This window comes from Misgurnus anguillicaudatus, chromosome 21 (assembly GCF_027580225.2).
Source record: "Misgurnus anguillicaudatus chromosome 21, ASM2758022v2, whole genome shotgun sequence".
NCBI classification, from domain to species: Eukaryota; Metazoa; Chordata; class Actinopteri; order Cypriniformes; family Cobitidae; genus Misgurnus; species Misgurnus anguillicaudatus.
The window spans coordinates 47,692,190-47,713,391 of record NC_073357.2 but is presented as its reverse complement, the minus strand read 5'-3'; the positions used below and the strand labels follow the sequence as shown (position 1 = coordinate 47,713,391).

The 21,202-nt window shown below is 38.1% G+C and overlaps 1 long non-coding RNA gene across 2 annotated transcripts; it reads left to right on the top strand.

Moving 5' to 3' along the window:
* Positions 1-258: 258 nt before the first annotated feature.
* Positions 259-4,921, top strand: LOC129444817 (uncharacterized). 2 transcript variants are annotated; one of them, XR_012360344.1, is made up of 5 exons: positions 259-541; positions 950-1,001; positions 1,555-1,717; positions 1,846-1,938; positions 4,400-4,921. It is a non-coding gene; the product is annotated as an uncharacterized lncRNA (long non-coding RNA). The 2 variants fall into 2 exon arrangements; XR_012360343.1 differs by lacking the exon at positions 259-541 and having other exon boundaries at positions 567-1,001.
* The last annotated feature ends 16,281 nt before the right edge of the window (positions 4,922-21,202 follow it).

The window sequence follows — 21,202 nt, the reverse complement described above, 5'->3', positions numbered from 1 at the left end:
CCTCTATCGGCCAAAACCGCACTTAAGAAGTTTACAACCATCAAGTCGTGACGTGGTCCTGTAGTTCGAGTGAAAATACAAAAACTTGCTTTACGGCAGACCTACAATCCAATCAGAGCCAGCTTTGCTGCAGTAGGCTAAATTATTTACGACAGTGGTAATGGACAATTCCGCTTCCAACCTGTAGGGGGAGCAAAGAGCAAAAACTCCACTGTAAAATGTAATAGCTAACTTTACTTAAAAATAAATAGTTATCATAACTAGTTGCTCCATAATTTGTTGACTCTACTAGCTTACAATAAGTTGACACAGCATTTTGGTGAGGAGAGTAATTAAACTTATCATACTTCAGTAACCTTTACTTGAGAAGTATGAGTGTCTCCACACCCTCCCAACAGTTGGTGGCGGTAATGCACCATGCTGGATGCCAACCGCCAATACAAATCAACGAAGAAGAGATTGCACATGCGCAGTTCCTCCTGAGACGTTGGATTTGAACCATCACGCGGCAAAAGAACGTTTTTCTGGATTTGGTTTGAAGGTAAGAGCATGCAAAATGTTAATTTGGAGAGGCCATGTATGTAATACTTTAGTCTGTTTGTAGGTTAAATGTATTTCTACAATTTAGTAAAGTCAGGACTATGTTCTGTTAATGTTCTGAGCTGAGTTTTGTTTGTGAGGTAAGGTTTAAGCTAAAGCTAGCTAACCACCTTGTCATAGTCCCACCTTGTAAATCTCAAATTTCTTAAACTGTAAATATGAATTCATATCGCCAAACGCAATGTGCTTGTTAACTGTTGCGTGCATCGGCTATAACTGGCGATGGCACAGTAAAACTTTAACTTATCTGCTAGCTCAGCTGTTAAGCAGGAGGTCTGGATCAGAATATTCATATATTCATTCGATTTTTAATTTTGAGATTCGAATTTTTTTCTGTTTTTAACATTAGCGTTAATGCAGAGACTGCCAAGCAGGAAGTGCACTTCACGCTCCCGCTCAAGGTTTGTAACTTACTGTTAATGTGCTCCAATATTAAAGGTGGGATATATTTTTCTATTGAAAGGGCATTTGGTATTTTTGTGATTTTAAAATAATTAAGGTTATTTATTTAACATTTTGGCCCAAGCAGAAAATTAAGGGCACCTCAACTCAGCCTGCAATTATTTAAAATTTTCCCAAAATAACTGCATTACTGAAAAATACTAGATACTAAACCTAAATTAATGAAACTTTCAGAATAGAAAGTTATGATATGAACCAAATAACCATAAAACCCCCTTGACTAATTCTAAGCATAAAATACATACATATACAATTTGTTATATTCAGATAGCCTGTTGTAATGGAATGAGTAGCAGGGCAATATACATACATGTATCCTTTATGCCTTACAAGCAAGCGTTAATTAGAGCTGATTGGATGCAGAAGTTGCAGTAACATATTCATTTTCGAGGCTTGTGTAATACTAGTTTTCTGGCCAGTGTGACCTAGTGATTTGTTATTAAAACGCATCCAAAATGACTTCATTAAATGCTCATTTGTCTGTTTCTTTAGGTTCTGTCAGAGTTCTTTCGCTTAACCAGCAAAAACCTCAAAATCGAGTTTTTCAAAGAACTGGACAAATACACTCCTCGCTGTCTTGACATTTTCAAGTCCAAGGGTGGATGGTACCGGCCAGATACTTAAGGGGTATTTGCATCATCAAATCGCACTGGGGGTACGTTTCTCATGCACATTAATGATTTAATGGTGTCAGCAAAATAGTGTAACCACATTGTATTTTCAGAGCTGTTAATTGATGGTCCTTGACCATTTATGGGTGATATGTATGAAATTATCTTTCAGAATACAGATGTTACTGCTTAGTGAACAGCAGTCCTCCGTGGCCTTCCCATCCTCCTTGGAGATGAGAACAAAGACTTCTTCAAGACATACTTTGTAAGTAGTTTCAGGTGTTAATTTACAGTGGCCGAGTAGGCTTGTCGCGATAGTCGTTGTAACGGTGATTACCAGTGTGTCAGCCTCTTACCGGTTAGATCACTTGCCCACCGCGACACCGTCTTTCACCGTCGTTTTGATATTTTTTTGTAATTAAATAATTTAGTTTCGTTAGAGAGAGCAAACATGAATGTGTCTTCTGCCTGAATTCAGCAGAGCTGAACGCGCATCATCACAGAGCAGCCGGTGTCAGATTTCATTTATTCCTTTCAGAGTGTGTGAGGCGAGCGACTGACCAGACGATGGCAGAAGCCGTATGTTTACTCATTTTTGTTATAATATAGATATATGTTGTTTAAAGGAATAGTCTACTCATTTTCAATATTAAAATATGTTATTACCTTAACTAAGAATTGTTGATACATCCCTCTATCATCTGTGTGCATGCACGTAAGCGCTGGAGCGCGCTGCAACGCTTCGATAGCATTTAGCTTAGCCCCATTCATTCAATGCTACCATTTAGAGATAAAGTTAGAAGTGACCAAGCACATCAACGTTTTTCCTATTTAAGACGAGTAGTTATACGAGCAAGTTTGGTGGTAGAAAATAAAACGTATCGCTTTTCTAAGCGGATTTAAAAGAGGAACTATATTTTATGGTGTAATAGCACTTTTGTGAGTACTTCGACTCGCCTGAAAAGTCCGCTCCCCTTCTCACTCTCATAATGGGAGAGGGAGGGTGTTACTGCGCCGAGTCGAAGTACTCCCAAAAGTGCTATTACGCCATAAAATATAGTTCCTCTTTTAAATCCGCTTAGAAAAGCGATATGTTTTATTTTGTACCACCAAACTTGCTCGTATAACTACTCGTCTTAAATAGTTAAAACGTTGATGTGTTTGGTCACTTCTAACTTTATCTCTGATTGGTACAATTGAATGAATTGGGCTAAGCTAAATGCTATCGAAGCGTTGCAGCGCGCTCCAGCGCTTACGTGCACGCACACAGATGATAGAGGGATGTATCAACTCTTCTTAGTTAAGGTAATAACATAGTTTAATATTGAAAATGAGTAGACTATTCCTTTAAGACAGCGTACACAAGCACTGCATTTAAACAGTTGCATCTAATTCAAATTGAAAGTAAGCCCCTCCCACCCTGTGAAACCGGTATCATCGGGGTTGTCACGCACCGATTAACCGGTGGGAAAATTCTGTCACCGCAGCAACCCTATGGCCGAGAGGGGTCACAACACATGCATTGCAAATGCCACAGCACCTCCAGATTTGGAAACAACAGTGTCATAAAAGTGGCCTATTATTTTCATATATGCCATATGCAATTTCGACATGCAATGCAAACTGCACAGTAGAGCTGGGCCATAAATTGACTGCAATTCTCATGCGTATCTCATCAGTAAAGTCGCCATCACCTGCTTTCAAATGCAGCAGCATTTACTACACAGAGCCGTATTTCACTGAGAAGCTAGGCAAAATCGTGTTCGTAATCGTGGAAAATCGCCTCTGATAATGCATGAGATTTTGCCGAGCTTCTCTGTGAAATACGGCTCTGTGTAGTAAATGCTGCTCCACCTGAAAGCAGGTGATGGTGATTTACTAATAAACGCGGAGCCAGCTTTACTGATGAGATGTGCATGAGAATCGCAGTCGATTTCTCGCCCAGCCCTACTGCTCAGTACAATGTGTAATGCATAGGTTATGCTTATTGGAAATTTTAGTTAAAAGGACCTCTGGATAGTTTAACAAATTAGCCTTTTTGGGTTAGCCCTAACGTTTTGCCCCACAAACGTGATAGAAGAACACCCCAATGTTTTCGTTGTAGCGATATTTAAAGACAGCATTTTTACCCATAATGCATTCTGGACTGATGTAGATGGCTCCAAGCGCTGCTACAAACATAAGGCAAATAAACAATAACGTTATCAAGATAAGCTATTACCTCAGTTAGCGAGCGAAATATACCTTCCTCCGTGTTTACGGCATGTTTAGGCTCAAATTGGAAAGTCTTGAATGGCAGACATTTCGCTCGCTAATTGAGGTAATCGCTTCACTTGATAATGTTATAGTTTTTTTGCCTTTTGTTTGTAGCGGCGCTTGGACCGGTCTACGTCACGGTCTATAATGCATTATGGGTCAAACAAACAATGGTGACTTACTAGTAAAAAGGTTGTCTTAAAATATCTCGCTACAACAAAAACATTGGAGGTGGTGTTCTATCACGTTTTTGGAACAAATGGTAGGGCTAACTCAATAAGGCTAATGTGTCATCAGCCAATGCCTCTTCAGATGTAAATATGAGCAGATGTGAGATACCCTCAATTGGTCCTGATCATAACTACCTATCAACCTTCTTTCTAAAGTGGCTGCTTTGTGTTTTCTACCTAAATGCAAGGTTGTATATCAATGTGGAATTGTGTAATATCTCATGTAATTTGTGTTTTTAGGACTGTGATGAACCGGAACTGGCCAACACCTCCATTGAGATCCTAACAGTAATCCCGGAAGGTACCCCACCTCAAGGAACACACCAACATTTTGGGTTTTTAGCTTGTTCACCAGAATTCCCCAGGGTTGGATGGGTCCATGCATGCCATTTTCATCTCTGTGTGTCCTGTGGCTTTGTCTGGCGCGCCCACCGCTGGCTTGGCTTGGCACAGGGATTGTAGGTGGATGGCTTCAGCTGGCATGCTGCTCCCTATGGGTGGCGAAGTGGCGCAGACATTTTCCTATTTGTATGTTGTGATTTGTGTGGTCGCAGCGTGTACAAGTGACAGGGTCATATGAGACACAGCCATCTTCTGGCAGTGTACATACAGGGAACTATAGAAGCACTGCTACTTGGGTGGAGTGATTTGTTCGCAGCACCTGAGAAGCCCCCTGGTGAGGAGAGAGTTGTGCTAATCACTCCAGCCAAGTATCAGTGCTTCATCTGAGAATATAGTTTCCTGTATGTATACTGTTAAAAGATGTCTGTCTCATATGACCTTGTTATTTGTACACACTGTGACTATACAAATCGCAACATATAAATAGGAAAATGTTCGCGTTAATTTGTCACTTATTTGGAGCAGTATGCTAGCTGGAGCCATTTACTTCCAGTCTTTTTGCTAAGCCAAGCTAGCGGTGGGTACGTCAGAAAGAGTTACAGGACGCACAGAGATGAAAAAGGTATGTATGGACTTATCTAACTCTGGGGGATACGGTGAATAAAGTAAAAACCCAAAATGTCTGCGTGTTCCTTTAAGGCCCAAAATTCAATCACTCAAAAATCTTCTGTGCAGTGAGTAGTGAAGTTCTTTGTTTTACACACACACACACACACACACACACACACACTTACATTTATGGTGTATCTACATTCTTGATGGAAATATATATTTTTTTCTTTTTGTCATTTGGTCTTGGTTTTGTGTAATGGTGAATGTGTGATTTGTTGGGTTTTTATGTCTTTTTTCAAAATTCAAATTCTCTCTTATTGGATGTGCAGTTCACTGTATTGATCTGTTTCAATCAAATAAAGTGTTTCATTGATTCATTCAAACTGTTGTCTCTCTTTGTTTCAACAACTTAAAACTTTTGAGTAAAGTTTACTTGAATATTTTAAGGCAATCGGTTTCCTAAGATTTTCTTAGTAATGTGAACACTTAGCCTTGTAAGGATAACTTGCCTTAATGAGTACTGCTAACTGAACATAACTCAGTTGTCTGAACTGACATTTCCTTAGTGACGGGAGCTAATTATTTTTAAGTTCACTGTACTACCATGACATGAGTTGTCTTGACTAACATTTTTTTTGTCATCATAACTAATGATTTTGCGTTAACTGTACTCAAGTGTACTACCATGATATGAGTTGTCCTAACACATTTCTTCTCAGCTACAACAACTTAAAAATTGATTGTCAACTTTACTTTAAAAATTTGAGGCAATCGGTTTCCTAAGTTTTTTTAAGTAAAGTCAACAAATTACATTTTACAGTGTCTTTAGTGTTGCTGTAAAAAATGGAAAACACAACACCCAGGACATCTGCTTACAGAAAAATACATGTTTATTGTATTTAACAACACACTTGACAAATACTGTTAAAAATCCGTATTACTGTAATCACAAGTTTAGTTCAGTTCTTTTACTGCCAAATAAAAGTATGTTTTCAATATTACTGTAGCATCACTTGTATTTTGTAAAAAGTCAACAATCCAACTGTAAATTTTGCCAATATGCATCGTCTCTGGTGTCTTTTTCTTTCTTATACACTTCACCTGCCTCTCAGGCTGTTTCCAATCCACACAATTGGTAAAAAAACAATCGAAAAAGTGTGTACAATTTTGAGATGTTGTGTTTGATTGATGACGACTGTGTTGTACAGTAGTTGTCTTCAACTTTTGCTCGTCTATGTTTAGCACTTATAAATCAAGTGCACTGCAGTGTAAAATGCATTTTAGTGAAAAGTTTGTGTTTAGAGTTTTGCAAAAAGAATGCATGATTTGACAAATTGGTTTAGGCCACTATGAATTTGTTTCAGAGAATATGGATTAGTGTTTTAGCAATTCAGAAAAACTTACCTAAAATCCAATAATTATCATTTTAAATACTTTGTTTTAATTTTTAAATCAACTGATAGCCCTTAAATTAACCTAGAAATATTAATCTAAAATGTAATGCTCTGATATTATATTCATCAGTGCAATAAAGCTTTCTTCAACCTAGAGTGAGAGAGAGAGATAAAGAGAGAGAGAGAATGTTGAGAGAGTGAGTGTTGAAATGGGGTGCCACTCGAGACTAATTATGGACTTTTTAGAGCGCACAGGCTGTCACTCTTCCCAGGACAGCACTGAAGAGCACTGGGTGTAGAAACAAACTGCTGACAGACAGGCATCTACACTGACAGATATTCAAAGACAGAGCGGAGCAAAAGTAAAAGGAAGAAAAGTTAAGATGTCAGAGAACATGTCATTTTTAGTAATGATGTAAAAAATCTCAAGGCAAAGATAGACTTTTTGATGAAAGCTTTAAAGGAATAGTTCACCCAAATATGAAAATTCTCTCATAATTTACTCGCCCTCATGCCATCCCGGATGTACATGAGATCCTTTTTTAAGTTCAACATAAACACGTTAATATTAATATGCAGTTATGTTATATTTTAATGTCAGGCTCAACATGGTACCGAGCTCCAAAAGCACATCTATCCATCATTAACGTAATTCAAATGACTCCATTAAGTTAATGTATGTCTTCTGAAGTGAAACAATATGTTTGTGAGAGAAAACTATTAAGATTTTTGAGCTTATTTAACGATTAGATAACCATGGAAACATACAGATCAGTGTGGCAAATACAGAATGTGTCAATAACATTGAATCTCATTCATTTATGAGTGTCTCAAATACATTTGGGATGGTATGAGGGTGACTAAATTATATTGTAGGAGAAGATTCATATTTGCATAAACTATTACTACACACAGCGTATTCAGAGCATTTAATGTTTAAATCTTGGCCAGGACTCCCTGGAGGAAGAGATTCTTTATGTCACTGGAAGAGATAAAACAGGATAAATTGTCTAAAGCACTCGCTAAAATGACAAAACCTATTCATGCAAAATGCCAACATGCTAAATCAGATCCAGGTACCATATACAAGTGCAGTATACCGGCATCTAAACTGCTGTCCATGTGTGCAGATAATCTTCACCTGACAGGTGTTTAGGTGTGTGTGTGTGGTGTTATCCTTTCTCCCTGCATCTGTCATCCAGCTGTGGCCACAAATCTCTACCACACTGCATTATGGGACAGTCACAGCATGGTGACAAACCCAAACGCATCCCACAATTACCTTTCATGTCTGTAGGGCCCTATAAAATCCGTTTTATTTTTTCCCAAATTCCGTTTTATTTTTTCCCAAATTCCGTTTTCTCCGTTTTCATTTTTGCAAATTCCGTTTTATCCGTTTTAATTTTTGGCAAATACATTTTTTACCCTTGACTTTTATTTTAGTCATAAAAAGAGTGTGCCTTTAATGTTAATGATTAAAATGTAAATGATTTGGGGAAAAACTGGATAACAGGATTACTTAATGACTATAAAAGATGCATTTACACACGCACATACACACGCACACGCGGGCGCGCGCACACACACACACCTCAATTCAATGCATTGTTTAGTGTTGTTGCAGAAGGCTACAACAAGGTGTCAAAGCAGTGGTGCCTTCAGAAGTGCCTTAAACACATCAATCCAGCGGAACGCGATCCATATTTTATACACAATCGCTTGAAATGCATATAACTTTACAAACATACACAGGATAGTGATCTGACTTAGGACAGCATGAGCACGCAGCTCTTTGCATGTGCGAGCGAAAGAGAGACAGAGAGCGGCGCCATGATGCAGATGATTATATTTTAAATGCGAGGGATAGTTAGTTTGCCTCAGCTCGCTTGAAATGCATAAAACTGAACAAATACATGAGGATTTGTGTTCGCACTTCGGACAGATGCGTGAGCGCGTGCACGTGAGAGAGGTACAGTGAGACAGACGTGGATGAGAGAGTGCATGACGTGGATGAGAGAGTGCATGTATCTTTGCGCTCACCGTGAACAGTGTGTTGACAAAACTTCCAAAATTACAGTTCTCTGGTCACATAAAAGTCATGTGAGACCTGCTCGGAACTAAGTGCTTAGCGTCGAATTTCTTAATTTTTTCGCTGACGAAAGCAGAGTCGTGGAGAGCCGCTTCGCCATGGTTTCAGTGTTTTGGAGGGGGTCTGAAACGACGGCAGGGGGCGTGTCGTCCAGATTTACTTCCCCCGGTCTGCATTTCCCCCAGACATACGTTCGTCTCCCACACAAAAACATAATTTTATTCAAAATATGTAAAATTCCGCAAAATTCCACGTTCATACTAGATTCTGTGTTAATTAGTCAATTCCGCGATTCCGTCCGCGATTCCGTGATCGCGGAAATTATAGGGCCCACACATTCTTTACTGTATGACTTAAATATACACGCATTCGTATGAAATACAACAGTTCTTCACTGATGAGCAGAGAGTAATTTTATTGAGAGATGAATTAGGATACTGTAGCTTTAAGACGTGAGAGAGAGATCGCTCTGTTCACATGCACTGATGACAGGCTGCTGTGTGTGCGCGCGTCAGGTGTACGCGGACAAGAGCAGCTGTGAGGAAAATGGAAGTTTAAACCTTCAAAACGAATGCAAGTAATAAACTTTCGACATGAGGATGCAATTGTCCGCGATAGATATGTGTTGTGTATGCTGTTTGATAGGGATGTGAAGACTCATCGCGCTGAGGACCGGAGCGCGTCCTCATAGAAAATACGCATATCTTTGTAAAGGCAGAGAGAGAAATCCAAATCTGCACGTCACACATGAGCAACGGGTTACAAAATGCTCGCACTGTGTAAAATGGTCTCTAATTGCAGCCGCATCAGGAACGCTATGATGACAAAAGTAAACAGAAAGATCGGCTCACGAGATCGGCAAATTTAGCAAGTGCCGATCGCGTCATTTAATGCCGTTATCGGCCGATTACGATCGGCGGCCGATCGATCGGAGCATCCCTAGAAAAAATATCCAAACTCGCTTATTTTTTAGCGCGATGCTAACAATCTAATCTGATTTAATGAATTATGCTAAGCTATGCTAAAAGTGGAAGTGCCAAACCCGGAGATCGGCTGAATAGATTCCAAAACAGTAAAAATCAAGTGTTTAACTCTAGAGGAGCTGGAAAATTAGTATATTTTCAAAAAAAGTGGAGTGTCCCTTTTACATGGGTGTCTATGGGGATTGACTCCCTTTTGGAGCCAGCCTCTAGACGCCCGTCGATGAATTGCAGTTTAAGTCACTTTAATGTCGAAAAGGTTGCCCCTCAGTCCGGACGTGCGTGAGACAGAGACCTCCGACGTCTTCATGCAGCTTCAAACCATACTCAAGCATGTAGTACAAATAATTTGCCATACAAATGATTACCACACTGCGCATTAACAAATATTTGTTTCGTTTAATTGATAAAATGAATCAGTCATAAATTCTTTGGTTAATGCTTAATATGAACATTCCTAGACTAGACCTTTTCCATTTAAAAAGAACATAAAAAGCATGAAACCTATTATCTATAACATAACCTAAAAGCCACAATACTCCAATAATGTTTTTTAATAAAGAACTATTTCAAATAGATTTTGAATAAAATCATTTTGAATAAATGCAAAAACACAACATGCAGGCAGGGTCATTACCACGACACGTCTCCAATTCATGAGCTCTAACTCCAGCAGCAGACCTTATTAAATACTCTTTCATAGCATCAACACGGGGTAAAAATCTATAATTAAATAAGTACAATAGGATACCTAACAGGAAGCACTGTAGCCCTGTGTCTATGACCGAAAATGGTCCAAGCCCTAATGACTGACTAAACCACCTGGGCTGTAATGACAGGCTGATGGTTTGGTTTTAATGACAGCGTGCAATGCACCAGCTAACCTGAGCTGAACCACCTCCTCTCATTGTATCCGTAATAACCTTCCTCTTGAGCCCCCCTTCAATACCGCTTCAGTCAAATGACACTTCCAGCGCAGTGAACTGAGGCTAGAAGCCCTGCTTCAGTGCGTGCCGCTATCACATCCCGCACCGCTATTCTACCCTGAGAGCTCTTCATGAAGCCTTCAGCGCACCGCCGCCCGCCACCCTGCCTCATTAGAGCTCCTTCTTGCTCCGTCTAAAGGATTATACAAGCAAATCTCATTGTGGCAACACTTGAGAAGGAGATAAGGAAAGTCATTTTCTTTGAAGGAGACGCGGGCAGGAGGCGGAGTGATTAATGGGCGTGATATATCGCTTTACGTGTGATTAATTCTCAGTTGCACTTGTTTGATTGGCATGATTCTGACCCTTGTATGTATTGACAGAGCAAGTTGAGTACGTGCTCACGGTAATGAATGGGGTGAATGGCAGACCGCATTCCACTCCAAGCTAAGACTGACAGTTTTATTGTTTATTGGGGTTTTCATAGACGTAACATATGGCAGACTAAGTGTGTGTGGTTTAAGGCAACTCAAAAGTAGTAAGCACAGCCTCTAACTGCCAAATAACTAAAAGTTACCCGAGTAAAATTGATGTTTAGTTTGAGTATCTTCCAAACTCTGTCTGGTCATCTGTATCTCTCAACATAAAGTCTAAAAATGGATCTCTTCCGAGAAAACTTTACCTGAATGTGTTGAATGCACATGACTGTACAAATATGTATAAATAGAACAAAATATAAAGCAATTTCTGTCTCAAAATGTTGACACTAAAATGTAAGATAAAAATATATTTGTATAGCACCTTTCATTATTGACAAATCACGTTTTACTTAATTTTGTGAATAAAAGCATCCGCTAAAAGCAGATGCTTTGCAATATTGCTGGTGACACTCATCTTGCAACTTAATAGTTTGTCACAATAATTACACTAAGCTTCAATTTTTTCTGATTTTGCAAAATCCAGCAACACTTCAGAGCACAAGTATTCGAGCAGAAGGTCTTGCACACTGTACTCACTGTACGTTTTCTTAAAAAATGCAATTGAATATGGGGGATATTTATGTAATGTTATGCAATGAAATTGTGCGAACTTGCAAAAACTCTGGAAACTTGCAAAAACTGCGGGAACTTGCAAAAACTGCGGGAACTAAACTGCGGGAACTTGCAAAAACTGTGGGAACTGTTTGCAGCTTTTGCAGATTTTCAACGATGTTCACATCACAATCACATCACGTCACTTCATAACGTTTCCATTGCAACAGTGGACATGGCTGCACTTGTGTGAAGTATATGTAACATTTTTCAACTTTCTGCTAAGATATATGTGACTTTTGCTACGAAAATGCGGGGTTATGAAATCATGCAAGCCCCGCATATTTTGCGCATGGATATCTGCAAGTTATGCTGTGAAAGTGCGGCATATTTGCCCCCCCCCCCCCCCCCTGCATAAATATGCAGACTTTGGCTGATTATGCGTTGAATCACTTGATCACATAATCGCATTTTTTTGAAGGGACTGGTTAAGTGAAATCGAATTTTTGACTTTATAACAAGGATCCAATTCCAACCCTACATGGCAACTGATGAAATCTGCAATGCGGAGCACATATACGCAGCTGTCGCTTGCTCTGGTGTGCATAAAATAAAAACTAAATAAAAACAAAAAATATTCAGAGTCACATTGTGTTACATGCTCTTTTTGGTGCGCCTTATAACATTGAGTTGCAAAACGCTCGCGGAGGCGCCCGCAACCAATGCCCGCAACCAATGCCCTGTTCGGGTCGCAGCAAACGTGCCCAGTGTAAAAACCACCTTATTCAACAGTTTCTACAATTGGTAGAGCATTGTGTTAAGGCTGGATTTACACTGCAAATCTTGATGCATAATTCCGATTTGTTGTGAAAAAAATTTAATGTCCGCAACAATGCTTTTAACTCTCATTTTAATAAAGCAGCAACGCTTCGACCCTACTGGGTCTTCTTCAGGCCTGAAGAACAGTTCCGATGTGTTGCCTACAGAAGATCCGGGTTTTTTTTTTTTTTTTTGATCACCCACTTACATTATCTTTTAACAGTGACTTGTATCCGATATCTGCATTTACACTAAACACTTGGCAAAACAAATCAAGTTGATGAGTTGATTTTCAATGATGCACGACACGTCTTGAGATTGGTTTTAGAAGGTGTCCAGCATCAGATTTTTAAAAAGCCCTTGAAGCCAATTTTTTTGCACATATAAGATTAAGGTCGGTATAACCATTATTTTTAGAGGATTTAAAACATATTTCCTATAGAATTATAAAAAATATTTTACATTAACATTATAACAAATGATCATTACCACAACATGATATTACATTAAATATGCATTTACAAACTCATGTTTCGGTTATGAGAACTAAAAAGTTGTGTAGGTACTATGACAAACAAAATTTCAACTTTTATCTGGAGAGAAAAAATAAGAACTGCTTACCTGGTAGCCATCTTGAGTGTCACAGTTAAAGGAACAGTATGTAAGAAATTTTTATCAATTAATCATAAAATGGCCCTGATATGTCACTAGACATTAAGAAATTATTTTCATTTCAAATACTTATATCACTGACAACAGTGTTATGGCCAGGATATTGTCATTTAAAAAGTGGAGTTGCAGCCCTCAACTGATGTTTATGTTGTCATTTTGTGCATTTTCGACCAGTTGTGTGATTGCAGTACCAGTTTTAGCCACAAGTTTTGTGATTGCAATACCAGTTTTGGCCACAATCCTGCATACTGTTCCTTTAATTATGGAAAATTCCTTTTTTTTTTAAATGTTAGTTCTTTGAGGGCTTATACAATGATTGAAAAATTGTTGCAGAGGATGAGAAAATTGGTTTTGGACACATTTATATTCCTTATTATTGTCTCTACATTTACCAATGATCACTAAATACCACATGTTTCTTTACTGTAAATGTTTATAGTATAACATGCACTCAAGCTTTTTATTTTTTAGATTTTTTAATTATAAATATTTCCATGTCAAAGAACCCAAATCCAGCCATGGACACGTTGCGCTAATGAAATGTTCCCCTTAAATGTGGGAAAAAAACAAAATTGGTTTGTATGATGTCATTTAAAATCATGTGCAAAATAGTACATGAAGAGATGTTTGTAACTGTATGCTTCTTATTTTGATACTCTTACTTTGCATTTACTTTTTTATCAAAATGTTTCATGACACCTGGTAAGCCTAATTTCGCGAGAATCACCCATTTGGGAATGATGGGACAGCTTCTGGGCAAACCCAGCAAACTCAACTCTCTGAACAGCCTCGCCATCCTTCAAACGATCCGCTTTTCTCTCGGTTCGATGTTTGTCACTACTCTCAATGCCCTGAATGACATGTGCAATGATGACAGGCAGCAAATCCTATCAAAAGCTGTCTCATACCCCTCTGGCCTTGTAAAAAACACAAAGTGAAAGCTTAAAGCAGCCAAAGTGCCACATCTGCATCTCGCACAACCATCGAAGGCTGCGCATGAACAAGACGACAAAGTAAGTAACAAGAAGTTAATTAATACGTCGACACAAATGTGTGTGTGGAACCTGAGCGCTGGCTATTTGTCAGCCAACTTGCTGTGCAAGCTGTTGTCTGTGTGTCTCACACACACATCTCCCTCTCTCGCTTTACTTTTTCATTGCAGTGTATGCAAGAGTACGTACTGTATAAGGGGTGGGGAGGGAGAGAGAGATTTGTTCGGTATGTCAGCCTGACTTGGCAGAAATTGATCTTGTGTATGCATTAGCAGATTGCCTGTTGATGAGATGGGGATTTATAATTCACCGACTGATGGCAGTGATCTAGCTATATAAATAAATGAAAATGTGCACTGTTTAGCTTTCACATGACAATATAAACTTGTTTGTATGCCTTTCAGTGTTTGCAGATGTCTGTGGGAATATCTCTACACTCCACTAAAGATGCTCAGCTGAACGGCTGGCTCTAAGTCACTAAAGACTTGATGGCTCTAAGACAGGATCCAAACATGTCATTCACACGCGTCTACTAATCAAAACCTCTTATATTCTTCGAATGAAACTTCCAGTATCATCATATTTTTGCCATAGCTGAAAGGCAAAGAAATAAACACAATAACACAAGCACAAATTCAGGCAGGTGCATATATAGGAATTGACTTAAAATAAACCTAGCCTAAGAAATAATACTATACTGCATCTTTGTAGTGACAGACAGTCCCATGCCAGCCACATCCATGGGTGATTCTCATGAAACCATTGAAACACCACGGCACTAAAGATTTTAGCTTTAAAATGTGTAATATAGTAACATTAAAAAGCATCAGAATTAACACAATACTGTGTTCTACCTTGCACAATGTGTGATTTCAACATAAGAATTACATTTTTGGAAATTTTATCTCATTTTCTGCTGAAATTCTCATTACCGCAATGTGTCCGGCTGTGTTTGAACATGCGTTATGTTGTAATTTAATCAAATTAACACAAAAATATTAAGAAAAAAAATAAATGGATGTTTTGCTAGACTACTTTAGATGACAGAAAAAATATTTACTGACTATTCATGTATAATAATAATGAAGAAAAATTAGGAAAATGATGTGTCCATGCCTGATGTTCTCATCCTCCGCAACACTTTTTGAGAACAGTTTAAGCACACATACAGAATTTTAATAAAGTTTGATTTTGAGTGACCAAGCACATGGACCACTTACTTTAAGATGGCTACCAGGTAAGATCATTTTTTTACAGTTAATTTGAAATATTGTCTTGTCAGAATGCTTACACGACATTTTGATTATCATTACCGCAACAGATGCTTATTAAATGTTAATTTAATTAATAGAAGCATAATACTTTGATTTTAAATGCATGTGCAGAATCTCCAAATTATGTTCTTTCAGGTTTGTCATGTCATTTTGAAAATATCTCAGTGTTGATGTTTTCTGACTGTTGTGGTAATGAGATTTTTTTAGGACTAATTTTTAAATTATGTTACAAAAAGTGTTAAATGATAAGTAAAAGTTTTTAAATTAATGTTCCCATTTACTCCAGACTTTGTTTTTCAATGTCTGGTGGGAAAAAAAGTAAATTTAAGCAAATTTAAACATTTTCATGCTTGACATTTTTAAAACCAAGTTTTCGTGAGAATCACCCCCATACTCATTTACGTTGAAGTGTGCATCCTCTTCAAATTGTACGAGCTCCAGGCGATGCGGCAACCTAAGTCACACAAGCCAAGAAAAGAAGGGACATAATATCATTTCATATCAATCACGGGCCCATGCATCGAGGAGTATTGGGAAACATTGGATCACTGCCTAAGAAAGTCGATATAAGTTTGTATGATTATAAAACTAATTTACACCCCTAATTTCCATAAAAATTCTTGTAATACTACATTGTAGCCCTACACTGTTGTGGTTTATAGACCAATTGCATATACAGTAGTTAAGTGCACTACAGCTGTGCGAGTGTGCACAGTCAGTGATTCGGCTTTATGGATAAACGCTCCCCACTCACCCTGTGTTTCCTGATCAATAACTGTAATATAATCGATTGGCAAAGCGTGCATTAATGTTAGGGCTTCTGGAAATGCAGTTAAACAGACCCCTTTACTTAGACCCCTTTACTTACTGGAAGTCTTTTCAAAATGGTTCAGCATACTGTAGAATATATACCTAGGTAGGTATCTATTATGAATGATATCGAAAGTGATTTACTTCAAAGACAAAATGTAGCTAATGTATGTACCGTAGAAAAGGCATCAATAAAAGATACTTAAGACATGTCAATGACTTTCAAAAACACTTTTGAAGTTTGAGAATCTAAAACTAAGACAAGACCCATTTCTCGACAGTTCTCACATTCCTATTCCGATTCTCTTTGTCCCTCCGACTTTTTATCTCCAGATGCCTCATGGTCCCCAGCACCCCGGCCAGGTCATTATTCTGACTTGCTGGGCCAGAACCAGCATGCTCAGTGACAATGCATCCAAAAGGGCTCTAAAGCTTGCTATGGGTTTTAAAACTTCAGTTTGAGGGCCACCCTTTGGGCAGAATGAGAGCATTCATGTGTGTGTTGGTTTCTCCCCTGCCAACTCTCCCTTTAAGCTGCTCTAGATTGTCCCATTGTCTTTCCTCTACTGTTCTCCCTGCAGAAAAGCATGACTCCTAAGTAAAGCTGTGCTAATATGTGACCTAGAAATCTCGTGTTTTTTACAGTTACAGTATAAAGGAAGCATTTTCATTACTTTAAAAGTATGCACATTTCCATTACCCTATATTCTGCACAAATTGAAATTGATAAATTTCTCAAAAACATCTATATATCTATATCCATATATACGTATACATACATACATGCATACATACATACACACACATAGGGCCGTTTGAAACAGACCCAGTTCGAAAAAGGAATATATTATGACAATTACAGATTGGGTGTACAGATGTTAGAAACAAATCGAAATTCACATATTGCTTTAACTCCTAGACTTTGTAGGTAGATTAGATTCAAAACAATCAAGTGCTATGCAAGTATTATGCACTAAATTTGTTCATCCCCTGTTACATTTATGCTTAGAGTCATCTATCTTTCTGCTTGATGTTTTTAGAATATGAAAATGCAAAGCACATCTTAGGCTGTAACATGGCCGAGTACAGCGTAACCCATAAATAAGCACCACGTAATGAATGTATTAATTATCTGCTAAAAATAAAATACATTAAAACTGGCCACTGGTGTACAGCAATGTAATTGGCCATAGTCTGACCAATAGCCAAGCAAAAAACTGATGGCAGTACTAGAAAGAAAATTTCAATTATTAAAGTAAAACATTGTGTACTTATTTTAAATATTGTTATTAGTAAATTAATTTAGATAAAAAGTAAAAAAGCCTAATGACAGTAAACAGCCCAGAGCAAAAATGTAATTGTCTTATTTTTCCCATGGTGATGTATTTCGAGTGAAACGGCTTTTGAAATTGAAAAAAAGGTAGGGCTGGACTTGATATGTTCATCAAAAATGATATTACGCACTGCAGGCGTAGTGATATTACGCACTGCCCGAAAATAGTCCCCTTGGTTACTTTCAATGGCAGGGGACTATTTTCGGGCAGTGCGTAATATCACTACGCCTGCTGCAGCCATGTTACAGCAGCAAAGTCCTTGATTATTACGCCAGAATGAGAGTATAGTCCTAACTATTTCTGCCTAGAAAATTGCAACTTTAAATTTTCTGTTGGTCTTACTACACATGTAATACAGAAGAGTTATGTTTTAAATAGAAAAAATATTGATTTGGTTAATTTTTAGTGCAATGCTAATGGTCCAATCAGATTCAATGGATTGTGCCAAGCCATGCCAAAAGTGCTAGCCAGACCCAGAGATCAGCTGAATGGATTCCAAAACGGCAAAAATCAAATGTTTAACTCCAGGGGAGCTGGAAAATGAGCATACCCTCAAAAAAAGTGGAATGTCCCTTTAATACCTACGTAAAATATTGAATTGGATCTCATTGTATATAAACATAAATTTAAGATATCAACTAGATACAGTTTATGTATATTTATTCAGATTGAGCTGCAGTAGAAGATATGATTTGAAATTATGCAAGTGTATATACAGTCTTGTTCAAAATAATAGCAGTACAATGTGACTAACCGGAATAATCAAGGTTTTTAGTATATTTTTTTTATTGCTACGTGGCAAACAAGTTACCAGTAGGTTCAGTAGATTCTCAGAAAACAAATGAGACCCAGCATTCATGATATGCACGCGCTTAAGGCTGTGCAGTTGGGCAATTAGTTGAATTAGTTGAAAGGGGTGTGTTCAAAAAAAATAGCAGTGTAGCATTCAATCACTGAGGTTATCAATTTTGTGAAGAAACAGGTGTGAATCAGGTGGCCCCTATTTAAGGATGAAGCCAACACTTGTTGAACATGCATTTGAAAGCTGAGGAAAATGGGTCGTTCAAGACATTGTTCAGAAGAACAGCGTACTTTGATTAAAAAGTTGATTGGAGAGGGGAAAACCTATAAAGAGGTGCAAAAAATGATAGGCTGTTCAGCTAAAATGATCTCCAATGCCTTAAAATGGAGAGCAAAACCAGAGAGACGTGGAAGAAAACGGAAGCCAACCATCAAAATGGATAGAAGAATAACCAGAATGGCAAAGGCTCAGCCAATGATCACCTCCAGGATGATCAAAGACAGTCTGGAGTTACCTGTAAGTACTGTGACAGTTAGAAGACGTCTGTGTGAAGCTAATCTATTTTCAAGAATCCCCCGCAAAGTCCCTCTGTTAAAAAAAAGGCATGTGCAGAAGAGGTTACAATTTGCCAAAGAACACATCAACTGGCCTAAAGAGAAATGGAGGAACATTTTGTGGACTGATGAGAGTAAAATTGTTCTTTTTGGGTCCAAGGGCCACAGGCAGTTTGTGAGACGACCCCCAAACTCTGAATTCAAGCCACAGTACACAGTGAAGACAGTGAAGCATGGAGGTGCAAGCATCATGATATGGGCATGTTTCTCCTACTATGGTGTTGGGCATATTTATCGCATACCAGGGATCATGGATCAGTTTGCATATGTTAAAATACTTGAAGAGGTCATGTTGCCCTATGCTGAAGAGGACATGCCCTTGAAATGGTTGTTTCAACAAGACAATGACCCAAAACACACTAGTAAACGGGCAAAGTCTTGGTTCCAAACCAACAAAATTAATGTTATGTAATGCCCAGCCCAATCTCCAGACCTTAATCCAATTGAGAACTTGTGGGGTGATATCAAAAATGCTGTTTCTGAACCAAAACCAAGAAATGTGAATGAATTGTGGAATGTTGTTAAAGAATCATGGAGTGGAATAACAGCTGAGAGGTGCCACAAGTTGGTTGACTCCATGCCACACAGATGTCAAGCAGTTTTAAAAAACTGTGGTCAAACAACTAAATATTAGTTTAGTGATTCACAGGATTGCTAAATCCCAGAAAAAAAAATGTTTGTACAAAATAGTTTTGAGTTTGTACAGTCAAAGGTAGACACTGCTATTTTTTTGAACACACCCCTTTCAACTAATTGCCCAATTGCACAGCCTTAAGAGCGTGCATATCATGAATGCTGGGTCTCATTTGTTTTCTGAGAATCTACTGAACCTACTGGTAACTTGTTTGCCACGTAGCAATAAAAAATATACTAAAAACCTTGATTATTCTGGTTAGTCACATTGTACTGCTATTATTTTGAACAAGACTGTAAGTATACAAGTGGTTTTCAATGTTAATGAAGCCACCTAAAGTCAACCGTAGAAAGCATTGTCTATAGAATCAGCTCTTTTTTAATCCAGGTGTCTTTGTGTTTTTGGTCCTCTCCCAGGATATCATTAACATTTTAAATCCCTCAAATAAAATGTCTCAACCTGTGTTGGAGATACTCTAGAGATGAGGCAATTGCATTATCCTGGTGGCAATTTTGCCTTTATTCCCCCTTACAGAAAGAAATTTCAAACAGAATTTAGTTTTACTCCTTTCGGTCCCTATTCAACCTCAGGGGAAACCTGCCTGTAGAAACAAAACAAATCAAAACAACCTGAACACTATTCTTGTGGCTTATTCAAACACTGATTCATTTTCTATAACATTTATGGTTGCATTACAATTTCATATAAGTTCACCACATCATTTCGAATGTAGTCCTATATTACCTTTGCAAAAGGACTAGAAAATGAAATTGGCCAATCAATCCGAATAAACAAACAAACAAAAAAATTAAATGAAAAATTAAATACATTTCGACGTTTAATACTTAATGAAAGCACGCGCTTCTCGTTCCCTCTCTCACACAGAACCTTGTTGACAGCATAACCCTGCTAGGGATAGTTCACCCAATAATGAAAATTCTGTCATCATTTACCCACCCTGTAAAAAGAATAATATGGTCTTCTACTTGGTAGTCCATAGGTACTTTGTGGTTACCATCATTTTTTTTAAATATCTTCTTTTGTGTTCATTAAAATAAAGACACTCATACAGGTTTAAAACAACATAAGGGTGAGTAAATTATGACAAAGTTTTGCTATGGAAAAGCAATGTTACTTCAAAAATAGCAATGCTGCCACCTCACTTTTGAGAAATGTAGTTAAACTAATAACATTCTTATTTAGTAGTAACGCTTCTGCCCAGTGTTGCTGAGGGGCAAAATGGACATAGATAATATGATAGTCTCTTACTCGCACACACAATCTTACTAATAAGTGTTTTAAAACAGCCCATTTCTGCCAGTAGCTCTATAAAGTGATCCTTACGAATTACTAACAGAGCTTTGGTGGTGACCAGTGTGCTAGCAACCTACTTGACTTCAACTGAACTGAAATCAGATTGCACAAAATAAGTACAGTACTGTATGTTTTACAATATACGCACATATTCCCAAAAGCTAACATTTTCGTCTGCATGCTTTGTGAATAGAGATTCACACACGCGCACACACATACACTTTAAGATGACATTTTCTCCCATTCTTCCTTATAGTACACGCTTAACCTGTACTTAACCTCCCCTGAGCATACAGCTGTGTAGGCCACAGGTGCAGGAATTGAAAGACGCCAAAGAATTGCCAAGGGTAAGAAGGTCAGATCCCGTAAATAGCTGTATCAGGTCTGTGTAAAACCACAACACA